This window comes from Pteropus medius, unplaced genomic scaffold, assembly GCF_902729225.1.
Source record: "Pteropus medius unplaced genomic scaffold, Ma_sr-lr_union100, whole genome shotgun sequence".
NCBI lineage: Eukaryota > Metazoa > Chordata > Mammalia > Chiroptera > Pteropodidae > Pteropus > Pteropus medius.
In genome coordinates, this window is record NW_024340849.1 from 10,294,688 (window position 1) to 10,321,689 (window position 27,002).

Sequence of the window (27,002 nt, forward strand, 5' to 3'; positions counted from 1 at the left end):
GCCAGGGGCTGGCGTGCCAGGCGATGCTGAGATTAGAACATCCCGAGTTAGCCGGCTTGGAGTCAGATCTCTGCACAGCCACACTAATTGCAAAGCTTGGAAATCTTCTCATCCAACAGTGAGGGCTGATGAGGGGCCGATTTCATAGGACCGCTGGGAGGTTTGAGCGGGGAGTGCATACGAGGCCCTTAGCTCGGTGCCTGGCACATTGTGAGCGCTCGGTAAGTGTGTCACGGTGCTCTGGAAAGGGAGAACAAGCGGAGATGTAATGTGTTTCCGCAAGCACACGTGTGCACGCACGTGCACATTTGCACGTGGGGGGTAGTGGTTTTTAATATTGGGGAGAAGAAGGGTGAATATTTGGTCTAAATTTATTTTTGTAAAACTAACCGAGACATCTAAATAACACAAAGTGCGGGAAGTCGAGCTTAGCAGCGTTCTTGATGGGGATGTGCAGAAGTGGGGGTCTTCAGCGTGGAAGCAGAGAGGGGAGCAGGCGGTGAGAGAATTTCTGGAGACTAAAATCTCGGTTCGTTCTGAAAGGATGACTGGGTAACAGATAAGCGAACTCGAGCCAAAGGCTCTGTGTCCCTTGGTGTTTCCCCTCGTGTATGAATCTGTGAAGAAAGGCAGGCCCAGATTCGATGTAAATTTAGACAGCACAGAAACCAGGCCTTAACCGGATGTTCAGAGCGAAGACAGACGTGACCCAGTGATGTGTGGACAGAGAAGCAGGCTGGGCGGGTCCAGGCATGGGGCCCCCTGCTGTGGCAGCGATATTGCTTGGTTGCAGCCCAGTGGCCGGTGTCAGGCTGAAGTTTGGTGTGGAGTCCAGGGCAGAGCACCTGAAGTATACAAGTGGGGGCCAGCGTCCTGGTGGCACTCAGCAGCGGGTGAATGGGTGGGCCTGCCCCTAGCGGTCAGGTCCTTCCAGCAGGCAGGCAGAGCATGACAGCAGAGAATGCGCAGGAAGAGGTACTCAAAGTCCAGCAAGGTTGGCCTCAGCAGGGATTAGGGTTCCGATCTCTAGGCTTGGGCTCCGAGAACGGGACTGGCTAGAGTAAGTCGGGTGTTGTTCACAGACCTTGAACTCTGGTCCCTCTGACACTCAGGTCTGTGTGGTAGGATTCATAACCTATCACGGACACCTAGCAGAACCCCAACACCTCGATTTAACTTCCTAGACTGGAGGTGGGACTGGGCTCTTGGTGAGGGTCAGATGTCACTTGCTCTGAGGAATAGAGAGAAGCAGAGGCTGAGAAACCCAGAATTGCTTTCAGAATCTGCACAAACAATTGCTACTCGTATCTCCTAACCACATGATCTGAAATGTCCAGGGCAGCCCCAAACTGCAATTGACCTTATTGTTTTCAATATATAGAAGTCCTGACACCAAATCAATTTTTTAAAATAACTTTTATTTCTTCATTCCTATAAATGGACAAATTAAAGACAATTTTTAGCACCTCGAATTGTCTACTTTTTGGTTTGGAAAGCAGTCCCCATGTTGGGGGTTGGGGGGTTCTTAGAAAAGAACATTTGTTGTTGGGTTGAGAAAGTGATCACACAGGGGTCATTTTTTCTGACGAAAAGATGCATTCTAACTTTGAAGCAGCCACATAGGAAGTTCTGTCCAGACAAGATCTGTTTGAATGTACAACAGAGCTGCACACAGGACCTTCTATGAAACGGTGCTCAATAGATATGAAGTGTGGCTTAGCGCAGGGAAGGCTCTTAAAGCAATGCCTCCCCCAAATTAAAGCCAAGGTGCTTTGTCCTCAAAATCACAGGACCAACCCTGGCCAAGGCAGGGCAGCTGGCCTTGGACATTTGGCCTTTCTTGCCCGTCCAGTTTTAGTCCTTTCCTGCCTTTGGACCGCTTGCCATTTTGAGTGTGGCGAAGGAGCAAACTTTACCCTCCAGGTTCTCTTGGCTGGTCTAATGATCAAATAGACATGAGACAGATTAGCAAGAGACAATAACCAAATGTAATACATACATACATACGGGAAACCCACACACCTGAGAGAATCAGAGACCCCACACGCATGAGAGCTTCAGAGATGGACATGAGAATCTGGAGTCTATGAGACATCCTGAGCTGGGGCTCAGGTCAGGTGCCTTGGGGGCTTCAAAGGGTCACTTTAGGATGATGAGAAGAGCAGATGCTTAGCAAATAGAAGTCTGTCCTGCCCTATAGATAGGTCAAAAATGGTTATCTCTTATAATTTATTATGGGCAAAGCCCCTAATTCAAGTTCTTCTAGGTAATCAAGAGAGGGGCAGAAGTTTTTCTTAAGGCTGGAGCTAAAGTTGCCCTTAGCTCAAAACGAGCCACAAACCACAGAGGCACATCTTGGGGTGGTTCATTTTAAACCTCCACAAGAGGGAAGTTTCCCCTTAATACCTTCGAATATTTGCCCTGCCATACCTCCGTCAGAGGGAAGTGTCACCTACTGAAATGTGATCAAGTCAGTTTGTCACCATCTCTTCTGTCTCAGTCCCTCAGAACCTCTTCTCTTCCCATGTTCCCCACAGAGTGAATGTCCCAACCATCTTCCTGGGTGTCCAAGTCAGAGATCATAGTGTCATCCTGCTGCCAGGAAAAATTCCTGCTTCCGCGGAAAGTTGTACGTTGGCTAGAGGACACCACTATGAGTATTCTGGTTTCATGCAGCCAGTTGTACAACCCTGTAAACTGTGCACTCCTGATACAATGCAAAATAATTCTTAGCTGCACATGTGCAGATTCTATCCTGTCTTTTAGAGATTCGGTTGAATTCTGTCCCCCACTGGGGAAGAAGCTAATTGGGCCTCCGTGTGCACATTCATTTCGATATGCCTCATCTATAAACGTGTGTATGTGGTTTTTTTCCTTCCAATTTCTCCCTCGAACCAGTTATAACATCTGCTTGGTTCCTTCTTTATGAGTAAAATAAAATCTTTAACATGTGTTCATTTTATATCCTTATGAGTCATGATTCTACCTTTTTAAAAAAAATTTTAAAAGCTACGCTTTTTTGGTCCTTCATTTCATTCACTCTGCTCCCTTTAAATGTCTCTCTCATTCGTCCCTCCCCGTGATCGCATTGCTGCTCTCCCAGTTGGGTCACCGTCGTTTTTCACATAGATAACTGCACCAGGCTCCTAATCAACACCCCGTCTCCGGCCGGGAGCCCTGCGCCTCCCCACGTTCTGTGCCACGCTCTGGCTCCTCCGACTGCAAAGCCCACGCTCCCCTTTCCTGCTTAGAACTCCTCAGAGGCTTCGCCTCACCTTAGGCCATTGGCCACGTGAAGAAGTTGGGCCTTTCAGACGCACGGGAGCTGGGCCTTCTCCCATCTCTCACTCTCTTTCCTCTTTTGACCGGAAGGTCAACCGCAATTTCTTTTAATACCTCGCAATGCCTCACTGACTTCGGGCCTTCTCTTGTGCTTTTTCTCCTACCTACCTCTCTTCCCCATCTACCTTCACGGGTCTAGCTCCTGGGTACCTACCTATGATGTCTCAGCTTAGATGCATAGAAGAAAAAATCTTTCCTCCTAGATTCAAAGTCTAGGGCCTGCAAACCAAACTGGAAAAAAAAAAAAAAGAGGTTAACAAGAGAAAAACAATTTTAATTGTATACTTTGCATGGGAGTTTTACAAAGAAAATGGAGCTCAAGGAGGTGGCCAGATGATTGAAGCTTATATACTATCTTAGCCTAAATAGAGGAAAAGGGATTTGGGGCTTCTGGGCTGGGGGTGGTGCAAGTTAGGGGAGGGAAGGAGGGAACTGTTTGGTACATAAGGATTGTCTCGTTATGCACACAAGAATCTCTCAGATGATGGATTGTCTGCAGAGTAGCTCTTTCCTAGTACAGAGACATCTTTACAAATGTAAATTACCTTTCTAAAAAGGGCAAATTATAGAACTTTATTTTTAGGCAGTTAGGGGAAGGTAAAGAGCTTTTCCTACATCTGCTGGTTCTCAGTTACCTTTAGCTTAAAATAACCCATGTGCCAAAGAGGCATATTTTGTGGTGGACTATTCTGGTACCCTTTGGAGGTCACTTTCTATGGGAAGCCTTGTCCATTGTCTGCCCTGTTCTTCCTCTCTGGTAGGGTGTGTGACACTGTGGGGCTACACTATTTATTCCCCAGAAGACTGTAATCTCGATGACATGGGTTGTCTTCTTAACTCTTGTAGCCACTAAGCCTAGTTTGGTACCCCAGTAAGTATTTACTGGATGCGTATGACTTGGGGCCTGGGCTTTGAGTGTGGCCCAGGAATGCGGCGGTAACTTTTTTTGCCAGGATTTTGCAATAGTTATAAAAGTTCAGAGCCGAACAGCGTCCAGAGATCATCCTCCAATCTCATTTCTCTAACAGAGAGCTTAATCTAAGTCTTCGGAGCACACAGTGGGTAGCTTGGATCTGAAGTTCTAGAATCTTGCTACTCAAAAGTGTGGCCCCTGGGACCAGCAGCAATGATGTCCTCCAGGGGCTTGATGCAGAGTCAGAATCTGCATTTTATGCAGAGTCAGAATCTGCATTTTAATAAGATGCACAGGTGATTCGAATGCACGTTAAGGTTTGAGACGTGCTAAGGCTTGACTGGCTGCGTGATCTTGGACACATTACTTGACCATGCAGATACTCCTATAACTATAAAATGAAGCTCCTACTCTATACACCTTTATAAGGCTGGTGTGGAGATTAAAAGAGTTAGTATACACAAAGCTTAGAATAACGGCATTGAGGAAGACCTCGACAAATATTAGCTTTTAGTAATATGACACTACACAGAAGAATAAGACAAGTCTTGGGTGTCAGGCACCCATCTGAAGGGACGGCCTACAAACAGATGCATTCTTGAGAGTCAAAGCTTGAAAACCACCCACTTTGGAGATTTATTTCAAGGAGTTCGTTTTACTGATGTGTGATCTCTTACTGAGAAAAGAGTTGTCTGTATCATCTTCGAACAAAGATTTCTGACTAGAACAGGAGCGGCAGAAAGATAAGGCCTTTTTGTGAATTATTCTGTATGTAAATATATAGTCTTGTGCATTTCTTCCTGATGGCTCTCAGTAAACACCTCCTGATTTCACTCGACTTGCTTTGTCTCTCCTCTGTTTTCTCTCTGTTGTTTCTCTGTCCCCAGTATCGCCCCCTCCTTGCCCCCACCATCTCACCAGATAGTCCTTTATCCCACGGGGTCCGTCATTTCTGGGATTTTTCTTTTGAACCGATTAGAGGGCCTTCAGACTGATATAGGCTCGTGGCCCCTGCTCCCGGGAGGAGAAGCCCGACCAGACTTGAGTGGGAGTGTCTGCCCGCTGACACTGTGGCTTTCACCAAACTGTTTCGCAGCTTGGCTCTGAGAGTAGATAGACTCAAGCTGAACTTGAATCGTGATAAAGCCACATTAACCTCTACAGCCAAGGGGAGGTACACAGCCCCGTACTCTCTAAGGCGTTTACTGAACCTTCTCATGCCGTCAGTCACTGAGCTAGATCTAGGAACAGAGGTGAAAGGCCCAGATCGAGACTGAAGAGCATGTTCCATTATCTATGGGGTTATGTGATGATCTGAGAGGCCTAGAACAGCTCAATCTATGGAAAGTTCTATACCAGAAAATAATATAGAAAAACTGGTAATCGCACCACATAATATCATGGTATGTATCAGTCCATTTAGTAAACTCATGTACGGTAACTCTGTCAATTATTCGTCTATTTGCTGCTGTTGGGGAGAGAAAATTTTTTCTCTACTGTTCTAGGTTTTCCTGACTGGTCTAATAATCAAATTAACATAAAACAGATTAACAGGAAAAAACAAACACTTGTGTACGTACAGGGACCCCAAAGACAATGGGGCCCCAGGAGAAGTCCGGCTGTTGTGGTTTATGTGCTATTTTGAGTAAGGATGGAATAGGGGCCTGGGGCTTCAAAGGAGAGGAGCGTAATTCACAGGATACATTCTGAGACATGCGTCATCCAGTGATTTTGTCGTTGTGCGGACATCATAGAGTGTACGTATACAAACCTAGATCATGTAGCCTACTGCACACCTAGGCTATATGGCATAGCCGCCTCCTCTCAGGCTACCAGCCTGTACAGCATGTTACTATACTGAATACTATAGGCAATTGTAACAAAATGCTATATATTTGTGCATCTAAATATACCTAAACATAGGAAAGGTACAGTAAAAATATGATATGAAAGATGAAAATGGTATACTTCTATGGGGCACCTAACATGAACGGAGCTTGCAGGACTGGAAGTTGCTTCGGGAGAGTCAGTGAGTGAGAGTGAGTGGATGTGAAGACCTAGGATTTCCTGTACATGACTGTAGACTTCATAAACACTGCCTCACAAGCCCCTCTCCCATCCTACTTCCAACAGGGTCAGAAATAGAACCTCGAAGCCGTCAGTGCTGCTCCATGGACAGGGGTATGGGCTGGATTGATTGGGAATATCAAGGAGAAACTAGCTGAGTGAGGCACAGGCCACCATAACAGTGACTGTCAGGAGGCAGTGAGAGGTGGCCTGAGGGGCAGGAGGAATAAGAAATCAAGATGGAGAGACGAAGGAGCACAGGGATCGTCGTGGCAATGTGGTCTCGGCTGTTGCATGTTGGAGCAGTGGTCAGATTAAGGAGCGCTGTGGCATTTATGTAAAAAGAGGGTGTTTAACGTGGAGAGGGTGTAGAACCGATGGCTTGATATCTTGACTTTGGGAGTTTGTTTTCGGTCCCGTTGACGCTGTCAGGCACTGAGGGCTCTCTCCGGCACTGGACTGATGGAAAAAGTACAGCTCATCTACGCTTTAGGTCATGACAACCTGAAAATATTTCTAAAGTGCAGGGACAGGCTGGCTCCGCACTACCCCAGAGAGCTTTCACTAAAGTGGCAGTGGCACCTAATCCTCGTTAAGGTAGGTCCTGTGGACCCGCGTCCTTGTACAGGGTCTCAGGTCCTCAACAAAGAACTTGCAGCAACGTGCTCTGAAGACCATCAGGTGAGAGCTGGGCAGGCCACAGCTCCCTCTGAGTGTGTGGGTCTGGGAGGGGGTGGGGGTCTCCAGTTGTGCTCAGACATCAGAGGCTGACTGATTGGACGGTAATCTGTGCACTCAGGATCGAGGTGCTGTGAGTGAGAGGCTATCTATCGCCAAGCCCCACAGAACTGCTCCCATTAGGGAAAAAAAATTCCCCCTGAGCCACTATATCCTTTCATTTCTTACAAGAAATTCAGCTCTATTATAATCTCCCATACAGATAGGTCATTCGGGTAAAAAATTATTTCTCTCTCTGGGCCAGGCCCTCTATCTAAATTCTTTGGGTAAAAGTTTTTCTTGAAACTGCTGGGTCTTAATTGCCTTCAGGTCAAAATAATCTGCATATCAAAAGGGCACATTTTGGGAAGGCTTGTTCTGAACTCCTTCACCTCCCTGTCCTAGTACATCTGTATACGTAAATGGGATCATTCCACATATGTATCACATTCTGCAGTTTGAGTCTCTCATGTAACAGTATATCACAGGCGTTCTTCAAGGCAGTATGTAGGATGACACTCCATTCTTCTTCAGGAGTACCTGGTATTGGTTGAATGGATGTAGCTTTATTTGATCACTCTCCTTGTACACATATGAGTGTGTACACGTGCAAGCATTATTCTAGAGTAAGTTTCTAGATATGGACTTACAAGGTTACTAGGTTCATGTTACAGTTGAAAAGACATTGCAAAAATGCCTTCCAAAAAACTTCTGTACCAATTTTTATGCCGACTAACAGCACATAAAAGGTCCGGTTTTTTTTCACACACTTAAACTTTTTTTTATCAATATGAGGGAAAATGTTATATTTTTATTTCTTTAGTGGGTTGACTGTGTTTCCACATATTATTTTTCCATTCATATTTCTCTGTGAATTCCCTGTACCAACCCCCACCTTTTTTTTCTTTTTTTAGGGGGGTATTTTCTTAGGTTTGTACAGGTCTTGAATAGTAGGCCACTGAACTAATGTCTTGTACATGGTACCGTATCTTTTCCCAGTCTATCTCTTATCTTTTAATTTGATTTTGTTGGCCTCGTATTGGTTATTGCCAGGCAGAAGCTTTAAAAAAGTTAGTATATATTCTGCACATTTTCCTTTATGCCTTCTAGATTTCAGATCTTGTTCGAGAAGTCCTTCTTTCCCATCCCAAGATTATCAAACCTAATACAGAACCTTGAATTTCGTGTATATATAAAGAGACAATTCAGTATACTTTATTTAAAAAATACAACCACCAATTGCCTTGAATTAATAGGCAATGCATACTTGTCAAACTGTTGAATGACATTCTTTAAATCAAAAAGGAGGTTGATTTACTAAAACATGTATACTAGACTGAGTTCTCCAGACTTGCGATAGCTCTTTAAGTATTCTCATTCATGTCATTTGATCTTTTTCAAGAGGGAGGACTTTAAAAAAATATTTTAAAATCTTAATGTACTAAGGGGATATGGATGGAGTCTTCTCGCTTTTCTTGGTGTGAAGTAGATATTGAGCTTCTTACACACAGGATCCTGTATCTGTCACCTCCGTACACCACACCTAGGGTAGATTCCCAGACATGTGGCCTGGAAATCCAGGTGCCATGCGTTTGGGGATTCATGGAGGCCTCTCATGAGAAAGCAGTGAGATGACACAGTTTAGGGATGTAAAAATTAATGATGGATGAAACCAGCTCATTTGAGAAACCGCATCCCAGACAGAATCGAAATCCTCAGCTTCTACTTCTGCAGCTGGGGCCCTGCCCTCACTTGCGGAAGCTGCCAGTACGCCTTCCTCTCGGTGTCCCCCAGCTCTGGCAATGAAAGTGCCATTTCAAAGCAAAGACTTTTTGAATATTTCACGGCCTTCCTCCTTGGATATTCCGAAGGGCTCAAAGAAACCCAATGAGAGGATAGAGTTTCATAAGACCTAACTAGCATGGCCTGTGGCATGATTACTTCGGCGGGTCACAGTACTACTAGACCCCAGGGGCAGGAGACAACCTGCAGGCTTCCTTGAAGGTGTGGACGCTGGGTGGCCTGAAGCACCCATAAACCTAATTCCAAAATGGTTTGGGGTTGAGTTGAGGCTCATTCACCGCTCTTAAGCAAAGGCGGACAACAGAGTCTTTGGAAATAAAGGGCTCAAGGCAATTAGGGAATCACAGAGAATTCTCGGTATCTCCAAGCGGATCCTCTTCCGAACCAGGACTGCCTTCCCACTTCTGTTTGGGGGCAGCACAGAGCCCCCTCCACCTAAAAGTACCCCTGATGCCTCTTTCCCACTCGACTCTAGTTGCCTAGGTTGCTCTTCCCTTCTACTTGAAATTCTGCTCTCAAAGCAGCCCCAGGGGAGCAGGTAGGGGTGATGGAGAGCAGGAGAAAGGCAGAAATGAAGGTAAATCTGGGGCAGACTAGGAACTTTGGCATATTTATAGCCTAAAGCAGGAGCCCCACTGAAACATGGGCAAACGCTACAGACAGGCCATTCCCAGTGTGTTCGTTTCCTAGAGGTGCCATAACAAAATACCACCAACTGGTGGCTTCGCACAAAGGAAACTCATTGTCTCACAGATATAGAGGCCAGAGGTCTGAGATCAGGTGTGAGCAGGGGCAGGCTCTCTCTGACACTCGTAGTGGAAGGATCCTTCCTGGCCCCTTCCAGCTTCTGGTGACCCCAGACGTTCCTTGGCTTGTGGCAGCACAGGTCTCATCTTCGTACAGCATTCTCCCTGCATCAGTTCACATAATCTACCCTGGGAGAACCTCGGTTTGTGTGTGCAGATTTCTGCTTTTCATAAGGACACCGGTCATATTGGATCAGAATCCACTGTCACGACTTCATTTTTACTTGATTACATCTGCAAAGACCCTGTTCCCTAATCAGGTCACATTCCAAGGTACTGGCGGTTAAGACCTCAACATCTTTTCTTGGAGGAAATGAGAGACACACAATTCAACCCATTACACAGAGGAGGAATTTCAAAAAGCTAATAAGCTCATGAAGAGATGATCAGAATCATTAACAATCAGAGAAATGCAAATTAAAACAACGCTTTCTTCCTATTAGACTTGCAAAAAATTAAAAAGCTGGTAATGCCAAGTGTTGCCTGAAATATGAGGACAGGGAAATACTTGTGCTCTGCTTGGGGGAGGGAGAGTGGCCTGGGGCTGCCATTCTGGAGAGTGACCTTGCAGCACTTGGTTAAATTAGAAATGTCCCAGCAATTTGGCTTCTAGGAATTTCCCAGAGAAATTCTCACACAGTCCCCTCATGAGACAGGCCCAGAGGTGTCTCCTGCAGTCTTACTTATTGTGGTGGGGAACTGGAGGCAATTTGGATGTAAATGTGAGAGTATTAATGGTAATTTTATGTTTAACTTTTTGAGGAACTACCAAATTTCATTATATGTCTGTCTCTTCCAGCAATGCAGGAGGTTTTCAGTTTTTCCACGTGTTTACCAACACTTGTTATTTTTTGTGTTTTCTTTTTGTTTGTTTTTAATAATAACCATCCTAACGTGTGTGAAGTGGTATCTCATTGTGATTTTGATTTGCGTTTCTCTAATGAGTAATGATGTAGAGCATCTTTTCATGTGCTCCTCTGTACTATTTTTTAAATAACCTTTTGTGTCTATAATTGTTTCGAAATAAAAAGCTCATATATATACACACATAATTCACTCTGTATCCATTCGTCCATCCATCCAACCATCCATATACCCATATGTATCACACAATAATAGCATTTTGCTAAAACACATACAAATAAAAAGATGCATATTAAATGGATTAGAATGGTGGCCTACGAGGGGACATGAATGAGATTCGGAGATAAAGAGAATAAACAAAGCAACAGAGAGGGCCTTTGAGAGGACAAAGATAATAATAATGTTCCCCAAACTGAGGAACATAATTAACTGAAACCTTTACACATAAGTCCAAGATCGTAAAAATAAAAGGGAAGGCAGAGAAAACAGTTTTCTAAGCCACTAGTCATTTCTGGTCCTGCCCTGTCCTTCCCACTGCCCCCTCTTTTGTCCCCAACAAACAAATTCAAGCTGGGGAGTTGGGGAGGTGGGCAAGTCTGGTGATCGAAAGGACTGTTGATAGGGATAAGCAGCCATTTTGCTTCCCTCCCCTCCCCTCGCTCTGCCAGCCCTATGGCCTTGGGCATCCGCTTCTCTTTCAGGAAAGTGTGGGAATTCACCTTCTCCTGGTCCCTTCGAGCTCTCACATTCTCTGGTATTGAAATTCAATCTTAACTTGATCAACTCTCCCTGGGCCAGCAGAACGCCCAGGCCCCGAGCACTGCTGCCACGGGTCACAATGCGAGCTGCTGGGAGGAACCACCTCATTTGCAGATAGAAAGAGTGGACAGGTTGTTCTTTACAAGGTGACCTCAATCGGTCTAAAACCCAGGCAGGAAACCAAGGGAGGTTCATTTTTCTCAGGAAGCTGCCACTTAGACAGCTTCAGCCTTCTCTTTGGCATTTCAGCATTTCCAGTGCCAGCTGAGACCAGTTGGTACAGAAAGAGGGAATTTATTAAAGGGCGTTGTCAATTTTTTAAAATCCAAACAAAACTCAGAGAAGGTTGAGCCGAAGGTAGGTTAGGAAGAGGAAAGTGAAAGGCCTGTTTTTTTTTTTTCCCCCACTCCATTTAAATACTTGGCTCCTTTTAGATAAATACAACGAATGGCACTTGCCAGAAATAAACTTTAATAGTATATACGTGCAGGACTCAGCCCAAAGGACTGTGTCGGAAAGGCTGACAGCTCTTCTCAGAGTGATTTCCCTCTAGGACGTGTGAGAGGAGACTGGTCTCCATTATTTACCTTATGACAGGGACCCTTACTCTTCTGTTTCACTGAGGAAACACGGAGCTGGCAGTCTCTTAATTAAACAACTTGGATTGTGTCTCGGGCGACTGACTGCTGCATGGTGGAACCGGCACAGAGGAGGGGATGTGACAGGGCAGCCTCTCCCCTGGGCGGGGGGCCCAGCTGCGTGGCCAGCAGGGTTTACCTCTTTGAACTTGCCACTTGGCTCCAGAGTCACCTCAGTGAAAGTCATTTGCTCCGGAGAAAAGGAATTCAGAGATGAGAGGCACAACTCCTCACGGAAATTTACAGGTGACGGATGCCCCGCGGGAGGGCACCCCTTTTTCTTTCCTAAATTCAGCACTCAGATTCAGAATGACAAGCAAGCAACATTGGCTCGAGGGGAAAATAAATAAATGAAGAAAATTCAAACTCCTTCAAACTCCGTTTCCCAATTTACTTCAGAGAGCCTGTTTTCAGTATATAAATTAGTACTTTTTTTTTTTTTTTGCCATTTAGAAAACCATAAAAACAAAATGTAGACAAAAAGTGAAAAAAGATGTATCATTTGGGAAAAAAAAGACCTATTATATGTGTGCTGCTTTTAACTAATCTCAATTCAACAGTCTTCAATGCTACTAGAAAACATAAAATATTTATATCTAATAGCACCTTTAAGCAAGAATATAACAAAATCACTATTTCTTTTCAGTGACCCGACGTGAATCCCACATATGCTAGCACGTGAGGGGATGACCTCAGGACGGTATTGGCTGGAATATTCACCAATGGCACCCCACAGTTTTTAGGAAGTGTAAGAAGTCGTGCGGACATACCAGCCTTTAGAGAGACTGAGCAGCCCTCTCCCAGCCAACAGTGATAGCACACGTGACCTGGGGTGAAGTGCAAAGAACTGAGTAGGGCAGACTGCCATAAGTGCAACACACCACACGCTCTCTGCTTGGCATGGCTAGGTGGCTAGCGGTCCGCCTTAGTGAAATCCCCCCAGCGTTATAAATGACTTCTCCATGAGAACAGTGTAGGGGAGGAAAAATTTTCCTTCTACCCTTCTACGTTCTTTGGCTGGTGAAATAATTAACATGAGTTAGATTAACAGGAGAAAAACAAGTTTAATTACACACATATGGGGACCCCACAAAGACGACAAGACCCTAAAACAAGTCAAGCAGTTGAGGCTCATATGCCATCCTGAGATGAGGAGTGATATAGAGGCCTGTGGCTTCAAGGGATGGGGATGTGTGTGTGTGTGTGTGGGTAATTAACAGGATGATAAAAAGAACAAATGTTTAGTAATTAGATGTTTATCCTGCCTATAGATAGGTTATTCAGGTAAAAATTATCTTATCGCTGATAATAGCTCTTTTTCTAGACCAGGTTCCCTATCTAAATAATTTAGGTAAAGATAAAGTTTTTCTTGAGTCTCCTGGATCTTGATTACCTTCAGCTCTAAATAATCCACATGCCAAAGTGGCATATTTTAGGGAGGCCCCATCCTGATCCCCTTCATGATCCCCTTCAATAGTGCACTAAGAGGGGGCTCAAAGCTGCTTAGGTGGGATCAAACAAAGCTTCCAGGCTCATATGCTCTTCTGAACACAGGTCTGGGAGCTGTTACAGTAACGCCCTGAAGAAAAGGGAGGAGAGTCTATGATTTGGGAGGGGGTGCGACCTTTGTGTCCTTCTGGGAAATGCACGGTGCTCATTGGCATATCATCCTGTCGGAAGTCCTAGAGAAAAGAAACGAAGCTGGTTTAACTTCGAGGTGCTTTTTGAGACAGTCTTCCAGGAAATAGGAGTTTGCAAAATTCCCTTGTGGAGGTCGGACACCAGCGAGTTTCCTAGGTTTGAGAAAGTAACCACTTTCTTAAAAATGGCCAGATGAACACCCAGATAGAACCTCGCCCTACGTCTCCGTCCTGCCTAGCTGAGGAAGCTGGCCAGGAGGAAGCACGCGTGCAGTGTGGAGTCCTAGGAGACAGAATCCCCGCCACCACCCCCTGCCCCAGAGCGATGCCCCAGCCTTGAGTGATGTAAATTGTCCACTTGGGACGAGAAACACCTGGAGGAGCTGGAACTCCCACTTTTTGTTCAGCCTTGACCAGGGCTCTTCCCAGAAGTTTAAGACCGGAGGTTTGTTTGAGCCACTTGCAGGGTGACCAGCTCTCCCCAGTCTGTCCAGAGACCCTCCTGGTTTTAGCATAGCCAGTCTCCTGTCTAAGGACCCCTCCTCTGTCGTGGGAAAACCTGGACATTTGGTCTCCTTAACTCTCTCGGAAAAAGCAAAGCATTCAATTCCATCTAGTTTTGAAAAGAAAATAATCAGGGGTTCGCTCAGGGGCTGTAAAAGATTGCCTTTATCTTTATAATTCCCTCTCTGCTTATTTTTGTTACCTCTTATCTGTTTCCCAGTAGTAAATCTCTTATAAAGAAAATGGACTGTGGTTTGCTCAGGGGCTGGGCAGGGTGTGGTAGCTGGGACGCTGCAGGCCCACACTCTGCAACTGGCTCAGAGTAGAAGAAACCTCTAAGGCGACAGTGGCCAATGGCAGCTTCAAGCAAGTAAGAAATGTGGGCTTTTCCCCAGGACCAGTGGAAAGGAAGAACAGGGTGCTGCATGAGCTGATCTGTGCCCTAAGCGGCCTGAGGGTGGCGAGCCTTCAGCGGGTGCTCAGCCAGCCTCTCAGGTGAGGCTCCAGCATGAGTGGCCTTTCCCTCCTCCCCCCACATCAGACCTTCTACCCCACTATGCACTTCGGGGATTAATCCCATGCTTTACCTGATGATGAGAAGGGAGCAAGGAACTGGGCCAAAACTTCAAAATTTCTCTTGAGCTCTTCTTACACTGCGCTTCGGTTTCTTCTTCCTCCCTCCCTCCTTCTCCCTCCCTCCCTCCGCCCTCTCTCCTTTCATCGTTCCCTCCCTTCCCCTTCCCTCCCATCATTTTTTCTCTTCTTTTCTTTTTAGGTATCAATTTTGAGCCCCATCACCTTAAAGCCAAAGTGCTACTACTGCCCCCTTGTGTTTCATCGTTGGAAGGACTCCGTCCCAGGCTGCCCATGCACGAGGAGAACCAATGACCTTGGGATGCTGTGGATGGAGCTGAAAGGTTAGGACGCACATGCCCACTGGGGCGACGTTTCGGATGGGGCGGCCTGACTGGCATCTGGAAGCCACATCAGTCAGGCTGAGAAACTCCCTGAGAGAACACCTCGATGTCGTCTAGATGCAGTGTGCTTGTGCAGCCTTTGTCTCCCTCCGTCTCTGCCGTATACACAGAGCACAATTGTGTCTGTCTCGTTCATCCTGAGTTTTTAATGTTTAGCATTATGTGGCCCATATTTACTGGGCTCGAGTCAGATTCCTATCACAATTACATGCATATCACAATTATACATATGCACGTATAACAATAGTTATTACCTTTTACTATATGCTAGGAACGTTATATGTATTATTTTATGTGTTGACCACAAATACCTCATTAATTACTAATGAGAAAGCGAAGGCACAGGATAGGCAATTTGCACAAAGCAGGTGATGGAGTCAGGGTTCGAGTCCAGGCTGGTTCCAGAGCCCTCTCATGGACCCTGACATCACGTGTCTCCCCTTTATTTCATCGTAGTGCAAGAGCAGCTGCTGTTAGTACAGTAAAATGCACTGTTTAATCTAGAAAAATTATACATTATGGTATCATTTTTTAAGTACTTGAGTACTCAAAACTATTCCAGGATTCCTTAATATTTTTAACTACTAAATTCTCCCATCAAATTGAGTACCAGGCTTTGTCCTAGAAGGCCCCAAGCAGCCATTTGCCTTGGGTCGGGGAGGGGGAGTAAATGGGACTGGGAAATTCGGCATGTCACAGTGCGAATGCAGGGAGAGGTGAGATAACATTGGGCCTCTGACTCAAAGGCGAAATAAGAGACTTTTCTAGTTCTCCATTCCTACTCCCCTCTCCCCTTTGACATAGAAAGGCCCGTCCTGGGTAACCCAGCCCAGACAGTTCTCCTGCCGAGGACGGTGGACAGGACATGAGAGTGAGCTTTATTACCGGATGATCAAAGGGGGAAAGTATGATTCTTCCAGCCCCAGAGAGTTGTGAAGAGGCCTGTAGAGGGAGGTAGGAGCCCAAGGGTTTGTGCATGGCTAGATTCTTGCCTCATTTGGCTTTGGCTCAAGTGAAGAGAGAGAAAAGCCAAGGGCAGAGGAAGGATCCTCTCAAACCAGGATGCTCATTAGGACCCTGAAAATCCCTCTGGATCAAGTCTCAGACCTACCCACACCGGGAAAGACCAGATTATAATTTACACTAGTTGCAGAATTCACCCAAGAATCCTGGTAGAACAAGCAGTCATAGGGGGTTCCCCCAAACGTCCAGGCACTGTCTACAGAGGAGAAGCCGTCGGAGAGCTGAGCACCTTTATCCAAGACTTATGGACCACGATTTACATGATCAGATTGGATTTTGTTTTAAACCAGTTTGGACATTTAGTTAAACTTTTTTAAATCATAAAAATCATAGGAAGGAGGCCAGATTATTTATGAACAAAATAAAAAATTGCATTTCCCCTACATGCCAGTTAAATTTTGCAATCCTGATACAATATGTACACCCAGGCAGATACATCCAGGACCATGCTTACATCAGTTCTTCTGTTTTCACTCTGAGTTACGTCTTCGTTGTTGCAATTATTCGCTGGTGCCCACTGCTGTCTATGATAAAGAGAGAAGCTATGGTCAGGGGACATTGGATTAACAGAAGAATAAATTGACTAATGACGGTACCCTTTGGGATAAAGATTATTTTGCACTAAAGACAAATGAGGACTAGCAGGAAAAGCTCTTTACTGCCCCCTTCTAACTGCCTAAAAATAAAATATAAATTTCTCCTTTTGTAAAGGAAATTTATATTTGTAAAGGTGCTTAGTGGCCAGGAAGAGAGCTACTCTGAGACAAGCTTACCATCTGACAAACTCTTATCAGCATACCGAAACATTCTTTATTTGCCATTCATTTACTCCCCACACCCCGCCACCACTCCCTGCTGTAACCTGCCTCCCCCTCCCGGAAGCCCAAACTCCTTTTGTTTTGGTTAGCCTAAGATGGCATACAAGCCTCAATCATCGAGCTGCCTCCCTGAGTCTCATTTCTTTATGAAACTTCTATGTATACACATATAATTATTTTTTTTCTCTTGTTAGAACATCTTTTATCAATATGATTTGTGGGACTAGCCCATGAAAAAGGTTTTTCCTCCCTATGCCCCCTCCATCTCTCAGCCCCTGGCAATCACTAATCTACTTTCTATCTGTACAGATTTGCCTATTCCGGTCTTTTCATCAAAATGAAATCGTATGATAATATGGCCTTTTGTGTCTGGCTTCGTTCACTTGGCAGAAGTTTCATCCATGTTGTAGCATAAATCAGTGCTTCGTTCCCTCTTATGCCTGAATAATATTCCATTGTATGGATATACCACATTTTATTTATCCATCCATCAGTCAATGAACATTTGGGCTGTTTTCACTTCGGGGCTATTGTGAATAATGCTACTGTGAAGATTTGTGTACAGGTTTTTGTGTGGACGTATGTTCTTAATCATCTTGAGTATACACCTAGAAGTGGAAATTTGAGCTCACCTGGGTACTCTGTTTAACTTCTTAGAAACCATCCAACTGTTTTCCGTGTGGCTGCCCCATTTTATATCCCCACGGGTAGTATATGAAGTTTTTTAATTTCTCCGCATCCTTGTCAATACTTGTTATTGTCCTGCTTTTTGATGATAGGCATCCTAGTGGATGTGAGCAGTATCTCAATGGGTCAGATATCTTTCTGAAAGTTTCTGGTAACATTTTGGGTCGTGTGCAGGTATTTCTGAGAGCCTTTTATATTCTTAGCATTCCATCATGATCCTTTTCTTTCTTTCAGTTTTGTAGTTTACTACTATTGTGCCTTTCCTGCCTCTAAAGTAAACACTTCTAAGAGACTTTTTAAGCAAGCGACTAATCGTATAAATCTATATATGGAGTAATTTTAATTGTCTAATATATGGAGCTATTTATCTTTACAAACCCCCAAAATAAAGTTACCACCAGCTCTTAGTAATTCACTTTGGGAGCATGGGGTAATTTCTGTGTCCTGTCACACTCTGTATGACAGATATGTGTCCAAACTTGACTCTGTTAATAACTTTACTTTTTAATTGAACTTTTACCCTTCATGGGCCGAGGGGCAGGTTATATGGCTGGTTCTGTTAATTATAACTGCCATTATTTTTTTATTTGCAGTGCCTGAACAAGCAGTAAAATAGCAAGTTAAGTCACATTTGCAGTGGGACCATGACTCGATTAATGTTTTTGAATAATAGGCAATAGTAATTAAGGTCATGGCTTCAGCAGCAGCAGCAGCGTTTTGTGGTAGCCCGGCTTCAGCAAAGGCTCTTTTGCAACACGTCTCCAGGGAGGGGGTTGAAGCGAGACAGAGTAAAACACATGGAGGTTCTATCTTTCATGTCTCTTGAAAACTAGGAATGGAAATTCTTGAGAATATCTTAAGTTCTTTGTCAACATCGGTGTATCGGCTTCCGTTTCAGAAGGTCAGAAGTCAACGCAGGACTTGTAGGTCCTACAAGGTAATATTTTCAGTCCAGTTAACAGTGGCTCTGAAAAGCCAGGCTCCTGAGAATAAAAACCGTACAGGAGCATTAACATGTACCTGGGTTATGGGGTATGCAGTGGGGGGAATTACAGCCCTTTCAAATTGGCTTTGCAAACCCAAGCCTATAAAATTCTTCCCAGTTCAAGAGTGAATGTGCCCTTCTTAAGGCACATCAAAAAGATTGAGGCACAGGGTGCTCATGTGACTTGGGTGTGATTCTTCCAAGAGGGGTCCCGGTGAGACATCTGGCTCTCATTGTAGACTTTAGCTGCTCATATATCACCATCTTTCCGGAGCTGCAGCTAAAGTCTAAAGTCTAAGAATATAAAAGGCTCTCAGACTGTAGGGGCCCTTCGTTCTAGCCCGGTATTTTATCCCGGTGATGGAAAAATCTCTTTAGGGAATAAAGAAAAATGTGATCCAAAGGATGAGATGTAACGAATGTTAGGCTCAAGAAGGGCTACAAGAAAGGAGGCCCAGATTGATGCTGAGTGCTGTCCAAATGGACATGAAAGCATCCTTGAAAGTGAGGATCCTAGAGGAGAGAGGCTAGGTTCGGAGATGGACTGATTGTGTCTGAGGGTTATCGCCTTCTCCTGTACTCCTGCCTCGTCACAGTTCTCGCCTCCCAGAAGCCCGGTCCTTGCTTGACCTCAGGGCAGTACTGTGGTTGGTCGAAACAAGCTTCCCTGGGCCATCTGTGGATTCTTCCTCTCCGGTTGGCAGTGATTCTATTTGCAGTCACGAGACCATTGACAAACCTTTGTGTCTCTTCAAAAATTCATATGTTGAAATCCAAACCCCCAAAGATGATGGCACTGGGAGATGGAGGACTTTGGAGGGCGTTTCAATCATGACTGTGGAGCCTTCACGAGTGGGATTTGTGCCCTATGAAAGAGGATCCATAGAGATCTTTAGCTTCTTCCACCACGTGAGGACTCAGGAAGAAGGCACTGGCTGTGACCCAGGAAGAAGGCCTTCGCCAGAACATGAGCATGCTGGCACCTTGACCTTAAACTTCCCAGCCAAGATGGCATTTGATACCATCTCCAACTATCTCTACTTCAAATCCCACTGCCTTCATCCCTCCTTGACCTCCCTCTTCATCCCTGGAGTGCACATGTGTATTAAGCACTGAGCAGTTTCAGTCCATCTGGGCTGCTATAACAAAATACCACAGGGACCGGGTGGCTTAAACAACAGAAATTTGTTGTCTCACAGTTCTGGAGGCTGGAAGTCTAAGATCGAAGGTGCCCTCGGGGTGGTTTCTGGGGACTCCTCTCTTCCTGGCTGGTGGACGGCCACCTTCTCACTGTGTGTTCACACGAGGGTAGACAGAGTGAGAGAGAGAGACATCTGGCATTTCTTCTTATATGGAGTAGGGCCCAACTTTATGACATCATTTACCCCTAATTACCTCCCTAAAATTCTAATCTCTAAATACAGTCACATTTGGGGGTTAAGGCTTCGATGTATGAATTTTGGAGGTAACAATTCCGTTCATAACAACACATAACTCACTTCTAAGGGTCAAACGGCTCTGATTGTCTCAGAATCAGCCTTTGCTTGTTCTTATATTTCTAATTGTTTCTAGTCAGTCCTAATGATTATTTTATAGCCCTGAAGTCATTGAAGAAGGACAGAGGCGGGTCTTACCTTGGGGTCCTGTGTCTTTCATGGGAACACAGAGTGGTGAGCGAATCCCTGCTTTCACTGACCACAGGGCTTAGTTAAAGTTTAACATCCTTACTAAAGTAAAGCCCTCTAAATTCTTTTGACTGGTCAGCCTTATCATAAATGTTTTGAGTGCATACCCATGGCATACATTTATTCATTCATTTATAAATTACATACATATACTATAGTCCTGCTATGTTATATTATAAAATATGCATAAAATATTTAAAAATAAATAAAATTTTAAGTTAAAAATAAAAATAACTCGAAGCAAATTTATATACTTGCTTCCTACACTTTAATCTGGAGACCAATGTCCTGGGGTCAGGATGTAGTAGAGGGAAAAAAAGCAATGAATTTGAAACCACTAATTTTAGATCCTAGTTCTCTACTTATCCATTATATCTGTTGAGCTTCAGCAAAATAAAAGACCCAGGAACCCCCAGGTAGCTCCAACAGGCTGATTTCTTGCAAAGCTCTGGGTATTTTAGTAGCGAATATATTTGATGAATATACAAAGAATATTATGCTTTCCAATGGAGGGAGGCAGGAAGGGGGTAAAAAGAAGAGCTTGGAGTTACATAATAGGAAGAGGACCAGGGTTTGATTTTTTATCTTTAAAGAGCCTTAGCATTCAAAGCCAAAGTTTGCCCTTTAGTTATGAAAATTTCACAGTAGCTCCTGGTTGTCACTGACATTAAGGACCCTTAGAAAAGGAAAAGTTAAATTTTATTTACTTGCAGATGAATCCAGGCTCCATGGATTGATGATGCACACCCAGCTTGTGGTCCAGTCATTTAGACTTGAATTAAAACACCCTCCCTGGGGTGATAGGGTTTCACCTCTGAGGACCCCTGGGAGAAGGAATGGAAGAAAAGTCTGGGCCTCCAGAGAGAAGCATCTATTATCATGCTAATGTGCCCTGAGCAGGTGTGAGCATTTAGTTCTCAGCTATGGCTTCCCTTCCCTCACATTTTGGATGCTTGTGGCTGGATCCCAGGTAGGTTCTTACTCTGGACTCCTTAAGAGTAATTTGAAAAAAGGGTAAAAGCACAAATCTCATACAGATATATGAACGAACACGTTAAAGATTGAACTCAAACTGGTAAAAGCTATTACAGCCAGTTCAATGGAAATGGACAAAGAGAAAGCAAAAAGGCCTCGACCTACGGAGTACAGGAATATCGAAATGAATGCGCAAAAGGGCCCCGACATAGCTTTTATATTGAGAGAGGGAAGTCGATGGAACCTCTAGGGGCAGGACAGAATTTGCATGTCTATAGCTAAATTACTTTGCATCGCTATCAGTTATATACGATTTTCAGGGTTGTAAAACAGCTTCCGCGCAATCATGCAACTCAGAAGTCTAGACAATGCATAGTTTTCCATGGAAGTACAAATTTGTCCCCATTCCTTAACCCTGGGGGTCAGTGTGCAGCACAGGGGCCCTGGGCCCGTTTCATACTTCCAGTCCGTGTTTCGTCCTCCGGTCCTATCCTTGGTGTCAATTGCAGCTCCCACATAGATCTACATAGAAAGATGTCCCCCAAATTCCTGACATTGTCAGATGAACTCAGAAAGGTCTGGAGGCTTTGGCTAGAAATAAATGATAAAGAATTATTCACGGGCCTTAGAGTTGGCATAATGGAAATACAGCCAGGCGAACCCCCAGGAGTGTTCCAAAGAAGAAAGAAAAGTTAAGAGTTCTGTGGACAAAAAAAGGACCGCATACTAAACCTGACAAGCTCAGGGGAGGCCCTACGAACTCAGAGATGGAAAATAATCATAGGATGGTCTGAACATAAAGATTTCGAACCAAAAGCAGGTCACGGCGGGTAGTCACATCCTGGGCTTGTAGCTTTCTTGACGAAGGTCAATCGTTACCTTAGGTGAGCCGATCTGTTGTATTTTTGCATCTGAGAGAACATACCCTAAGAGTGTCAGAGTAATTTCTTTTTCCTACACCTCGTAGCACAGCCCACCTCACCAGAGCAGGAGACCACAGAACCCCTCATGGTCATCTTGTTCCCGCAGACCATCTCTACGTGCTGTAAATGTTCATGATTAACTCTCCTGTGCCCACCAACGTGAAGGAAGTATGTGTCCCTCCGTTTCACTTTTTATCCGATCCCAGAGATTTCCAGCTTTGCTTCCTCCTGCCCCCTAATCCACCACCAATGAACCTCCTTATGTCTCCTCCTTTGATTTTAATGTATAAAATAAGCTGCAAAATGGCCATTCTCAGGAGCATTTTCTCAATCCATTGAGATTTTACTTCCCAGCAATTGCCATCAGTTTGGCTCAAATAAACTCATTTAAAATTCTCTACAGGGTGGACATTTCTTACGTTGACAGTTCTTGCAGTAAAAAAGGACATTCTCGAGAATTATCAGTCCTGCATTTTTAGCCCCAGGAGTGAGTGGTCTAGGACATTTACAGTCACATGTCAGGTGGTCTGGAACATGGGTACCAGAGAGTCAGGCCATGTTCAGTGGTCAGGATCTTGGATGTCATGTGGTCTGAGTATGTGAATCCTTCAGGGGCAATGAGAGTTATCTGGAGGTCTGATGTATGTACAGATCTATATCCAGACGTGAATGAAGGACTGGAAAGTTCAATAAGTGTCAGTTCCCAGGCTGTTTAGAACAAGAATAGAATTGTCTCCTCAGGCCTCAGCCTGCTTGACTTTAGTAACTTAACAGCCTAACTACAGCGACTCCTTTTTATATCTTCACTCTATTCTTTAACACATATAATATTTTTACTTTCCTTAGTCCCCACTACCTCTATGATAGCTGAAGAGAGACTGCAGAAGGAGGACGATATCGGCTCCGCTCTTTCTGTTTCTGTTGATGACCTCTTCCTCTTTCGGGGCTCTGTAAAGAAGCTGGGACAAGGAAGAGGTAGCATGGTGCAGGGTTTAATTGGGCATCCAGCTGTGATGTGCCTGCAGAATTCCAGGAGGCTTAGATGGGAACCAACTCCAAATCCTGTGTTTTTTCACTCCATCTGAAGTGGAGAGGCAGGAGAAAGAGGATGGAGAGAGCAGAAGGAAGGGTCCAGGACTAAAATGAAGGGTTTGGGGGGAGGCGTTCCTCCCCAGAGAATGCTGAGTATCTTTGAAGTCATGCCAGCCGAGCTACTAGGTAAACTTGGGAAAAACAATAGGCCACAAAATCAGTGCTCTCTGGACCCATTCATGCCTTTGTAATTATATCCAGGTAGTCTGATTTTCCTATGCAAGTTAAATTTCAAAACAAAACAAAGAGAAGAACCTCTACCTTAGTGGGAGAAAGAAACACGGGTGGGAGGTGGGTCTGTCGCCATCTTGGTCAAATGACCCGGTCTGGCATTGAAACAGAGCTATCAGGTCTTCTAGCCAGGATCCAAAAGAGATGCATACGGTAGATTCCATCAGATACAATTCAAGGTCAGAGCTTTGCTGAAAGAATTAAATTTTACAGTGATCAGCTCGTGATGTATTTTATTTAGCTTCTCTCAAGCACGAACTGTTTTCCTGTTTGTGTTTCATTCAGTTCCGTCTTCATGAACTGAACTCATACTGTGTCACTGTGGACTCGGTGATGTAGTGCCACGGACTGAGATTGGAGTACGGAGGAAATAACCCACAAATATCGATAACATATGACTCTTGCACTTTAGCAGCTTATCAGTAAATGAGAATTTTTTTTTTTTTAAATAATGTGGAGGCTCCCAGGGTCTCTTGGAGGCCCAGACCCCAGCACTCATAGATTATCAGCTTTATCACATTTGGTTGATCAGAAAATAATCACAAGGCCTGCCCCAATCTTTGGGAGGATTAGCAATGCCACATTGCCAAGGGGCTTGCCTACTGGGCTGGGAGAAATTGGTGACCACTAAAGAATTTACCACATATACACAGATTAGCATCAGGTATATTGATAGAGCACATGAGCAGAGGGATTTCTGTTGTAACAGGATTGTTTCTCATAGTTGCCATCATTTCAGTCATCATCAATGTCATCATAGGTAACTAAAAGAAAACTCTGAAAACAGTAGAAGTTGCCCTTTAGCAAGGGAAATTTACATTGATAAAGTAAATCTCCCTTTTAGGGGGTGTCTCCCTCTCTGTATCAGTAGAGAAGAGGATTGCTCTAAATCACAAGAGCATCTTATGGATGAAGAAGGCATCGTTTTAAATCTAAATAACAAATCTTACCCTTATTTATGATGCTTTTTCTGGTAACTCTTCCATAACTGGCTTCCCTGTGACCACACCTTTCTGGTTTTGCTTTTAGGTGAAGATGGTACTTAAGCTAGAGTTCTAAACCACCTCTTTGAGTTACTCATTTTTTTTGGGGGGAGGAGGGGATGTCTCCTTTGTATACATGAGTTATACATGTTATTAGACTTCTGTTTGTTTTTCTCTTTTGTTTTGGGGGCCCCAGCTAAGAATAAAGAAAACTAGAAGGGAGATTATTTTCCTCCCCTACACATCAACAACTTTGCTAGGATGTATGTAGCCTCGAAGCTAGTCCAGACTCAGGCTAGAGCATTTTCTCAGATGACAGTGCATTAGGCTGAGTAGTTGTCTGGGCTGGGCAGAACCTCAGGTTGCTTCTTGTCCTGATGCCAGCCCTGCTGATACAGACAGAACATTCTTTATCTCCCACCGCTGACTCGAATTCAAACAGTAGATCTCCTTAAGGTTTATTAAAATCAGTTGTCTATGGGCATTACCTATTTGGCATTTTATCTGTGTTCAAAATTTCAGCTCAAGAGGAACTCTCCAAATTGCACAAGACATGATTCTTTCAACTGACTTATCGCACCGTTTTGGTGTTTTGCTGTGGAGAAGGCAGCTGGATTCCCTCGTTTTCATACGGTAAAGCACAAGATTTTCCCTATTGGTCTTAAAGCAAATCAGAAGGAAAATTATAATGAGAACAAATATTTGAGAACTCATCTAAGAATTCTTTGGGGGAAAAAACTTGCTTGGAGAAAAGGGATTTCAATCAACACAAACTGATTTTCTAGGAAAAATTGTTACTATTTTCCTTCTCCTTTCTTTTGGCATTGCTGTTTTCACTGTGGAGTCAGTGTGTGCCACATGGGGCGGGACAGGCTTTGATTCTGTCTCATGCAAGGCTTGTTGGGAACAGAAAATAAAATGGGGTACTAAAAGGGTATCAATATCTTGGTGGATAAAAAGTGAATAAGTTCTTCTGGTACAGGTGCTATGTCTTGTTCATCTTTACTCCCACTGAAATGACAAGCCCGGTCACTTATTCATTGTAGGTGATTGTCAAAGTTTTGCCGAACTAAATTATTGAAGACAGGTGAGTCTTGGGGTTAGATGTGTGCTCTTCATCTTTTCAGACGACTGTCAAGGACAAACAACCGTGAGTCTTTTGGGGGAATGTGTATTCGTTCTAATTTTTAACTACATTTCTGAAGGTTTGTACATCATTATTTATTTATCATGGCATAAAATCCAAGGATGTGGCTGATTTATCTTCTGCTTGACTTAAATTAGACTTAAGGAATGCTTACTCAGCTTATTCTATTATTAATAAATAACATGCATATTCAGAAGAGACTTAGATACTGAGATGGGAGATGTCTAGTTCAAACCAGGTAGACTTCTGACATTTTAGTGTGTACCGAGTAATGTAAACACTTTGCATTAGCAACTTATGAAGTATATTTAATAGCCCTATCTTGAAGTAATGGAATGGCCAGATCAGTGATCGGTTGTTTCTATGTCTCATATCTCGTTTTTTTTTTTCCCCATTGAAGTTACGGCTAGTAAACAACTGTGCTTCCTACAAACCCGAAAACAACACTTATGATGGTCATACTTGAGGGAAGTATGTAGCAATATAAAGTGGGTGGTCACTTCTCCACTCAGGATTTATTTTCATTGTTTTCAAGTGAAAAAATAGATGTAAAAATTTCTCAGGCAAATATAGTTTCTTGGAAATACAAGTAATTGCTCCTACCGGTGTAACCTGGAAGGGCAGCGAGAGTCGCCAGAATAGATCACGAGCTGACATTGCATTTCCGTGCTGGAGCGCTGGCCTTTATTGGAGCCTCTAAGGAAAAGGCGGCCGAGGTTGAATAAGGCTGTAAAAGAGCTGACTACGGAGACTCTCACCTTTGCATATAAATTTTAGGTCCTTCAATAACATGAAATGGTCTGTGTATGTTAAAATTCCCCATGACACGTGTGCTGGCTGTTAGACACCCAGGTGACTAAAGAAGAAGAGATGAAAAACACGAGTTAATTTATTTCTTTGTAGCTTGTAAGTTAATTTGAGCCATAGAAGATGCTGAGATTGACTTGGAAGATCATTCTTTGTGACTCTATTCCCTATCTTGATTTTCTATGCATAAACGCATGTGCAGTTATCAGAAATGAATCCCAGGTTTGTAGCTCTGTTTGTTTTTCTCTTTCCATGCAGAGGAAAATGGGCAGGGCACGGAGAACCCTGCTGTGGAGGTGGAGGTGGGAGAGTCAGGGCCCCTGTGGAAGGAAGTGTGCAGAGCGAGGGAAGAGCCGGAACTCGGAGGGCCCTCGCCCTCGCAGGAGATGGGGGTGGAGTCCAATGAGGGGGCAGGGCCCGCAGGAGCTGGAGGTGGAGTCCACAGCGAGAGCAGCGCATGTCAGGCGTGAGGTCAGCCTCCTTGGGTCTTTGCCTCAGTTAGTCTTGATCCTGGATGCAGCAAGAGGAGGATATTCTTCCTTAAACTTTCCTTCTAGGATTTGGGGCAAATTTCTACAATCTTCACCATATTTATCTCCTTACTTGGAATCCATCC

The 27,002-nt window shown here is 44.2% G+C and overlaps 1 long non-coding RNA gene across 1 annotated transcript in view; it reads left to right on the forward strand.

Annotated features, from left to right (window-relative positions):
* LOC120584572 (uncharacterized) overlaps positions 1-26,024 on the forward strand; it is a 38,291-nt gene extending 12,267 nt beyond the window's left edge. The window contains exons 2-4 of the long non-coding RNA XR_005648079.1: positions 14,829-14,970; positions 24,955-25,065; positions 25,479-26,024. This is a non-coding gene — a long non-coding RNA (uncharacterized LOC120584572). The remainder of the gene's footprint in view (positions 1-14,828; positions 14,971-24,954; positions 25,066-25,478) is intronic.
* The last annotated feature ends 978 nt before the right edge of the window (positions 26,025-27,002 follow it).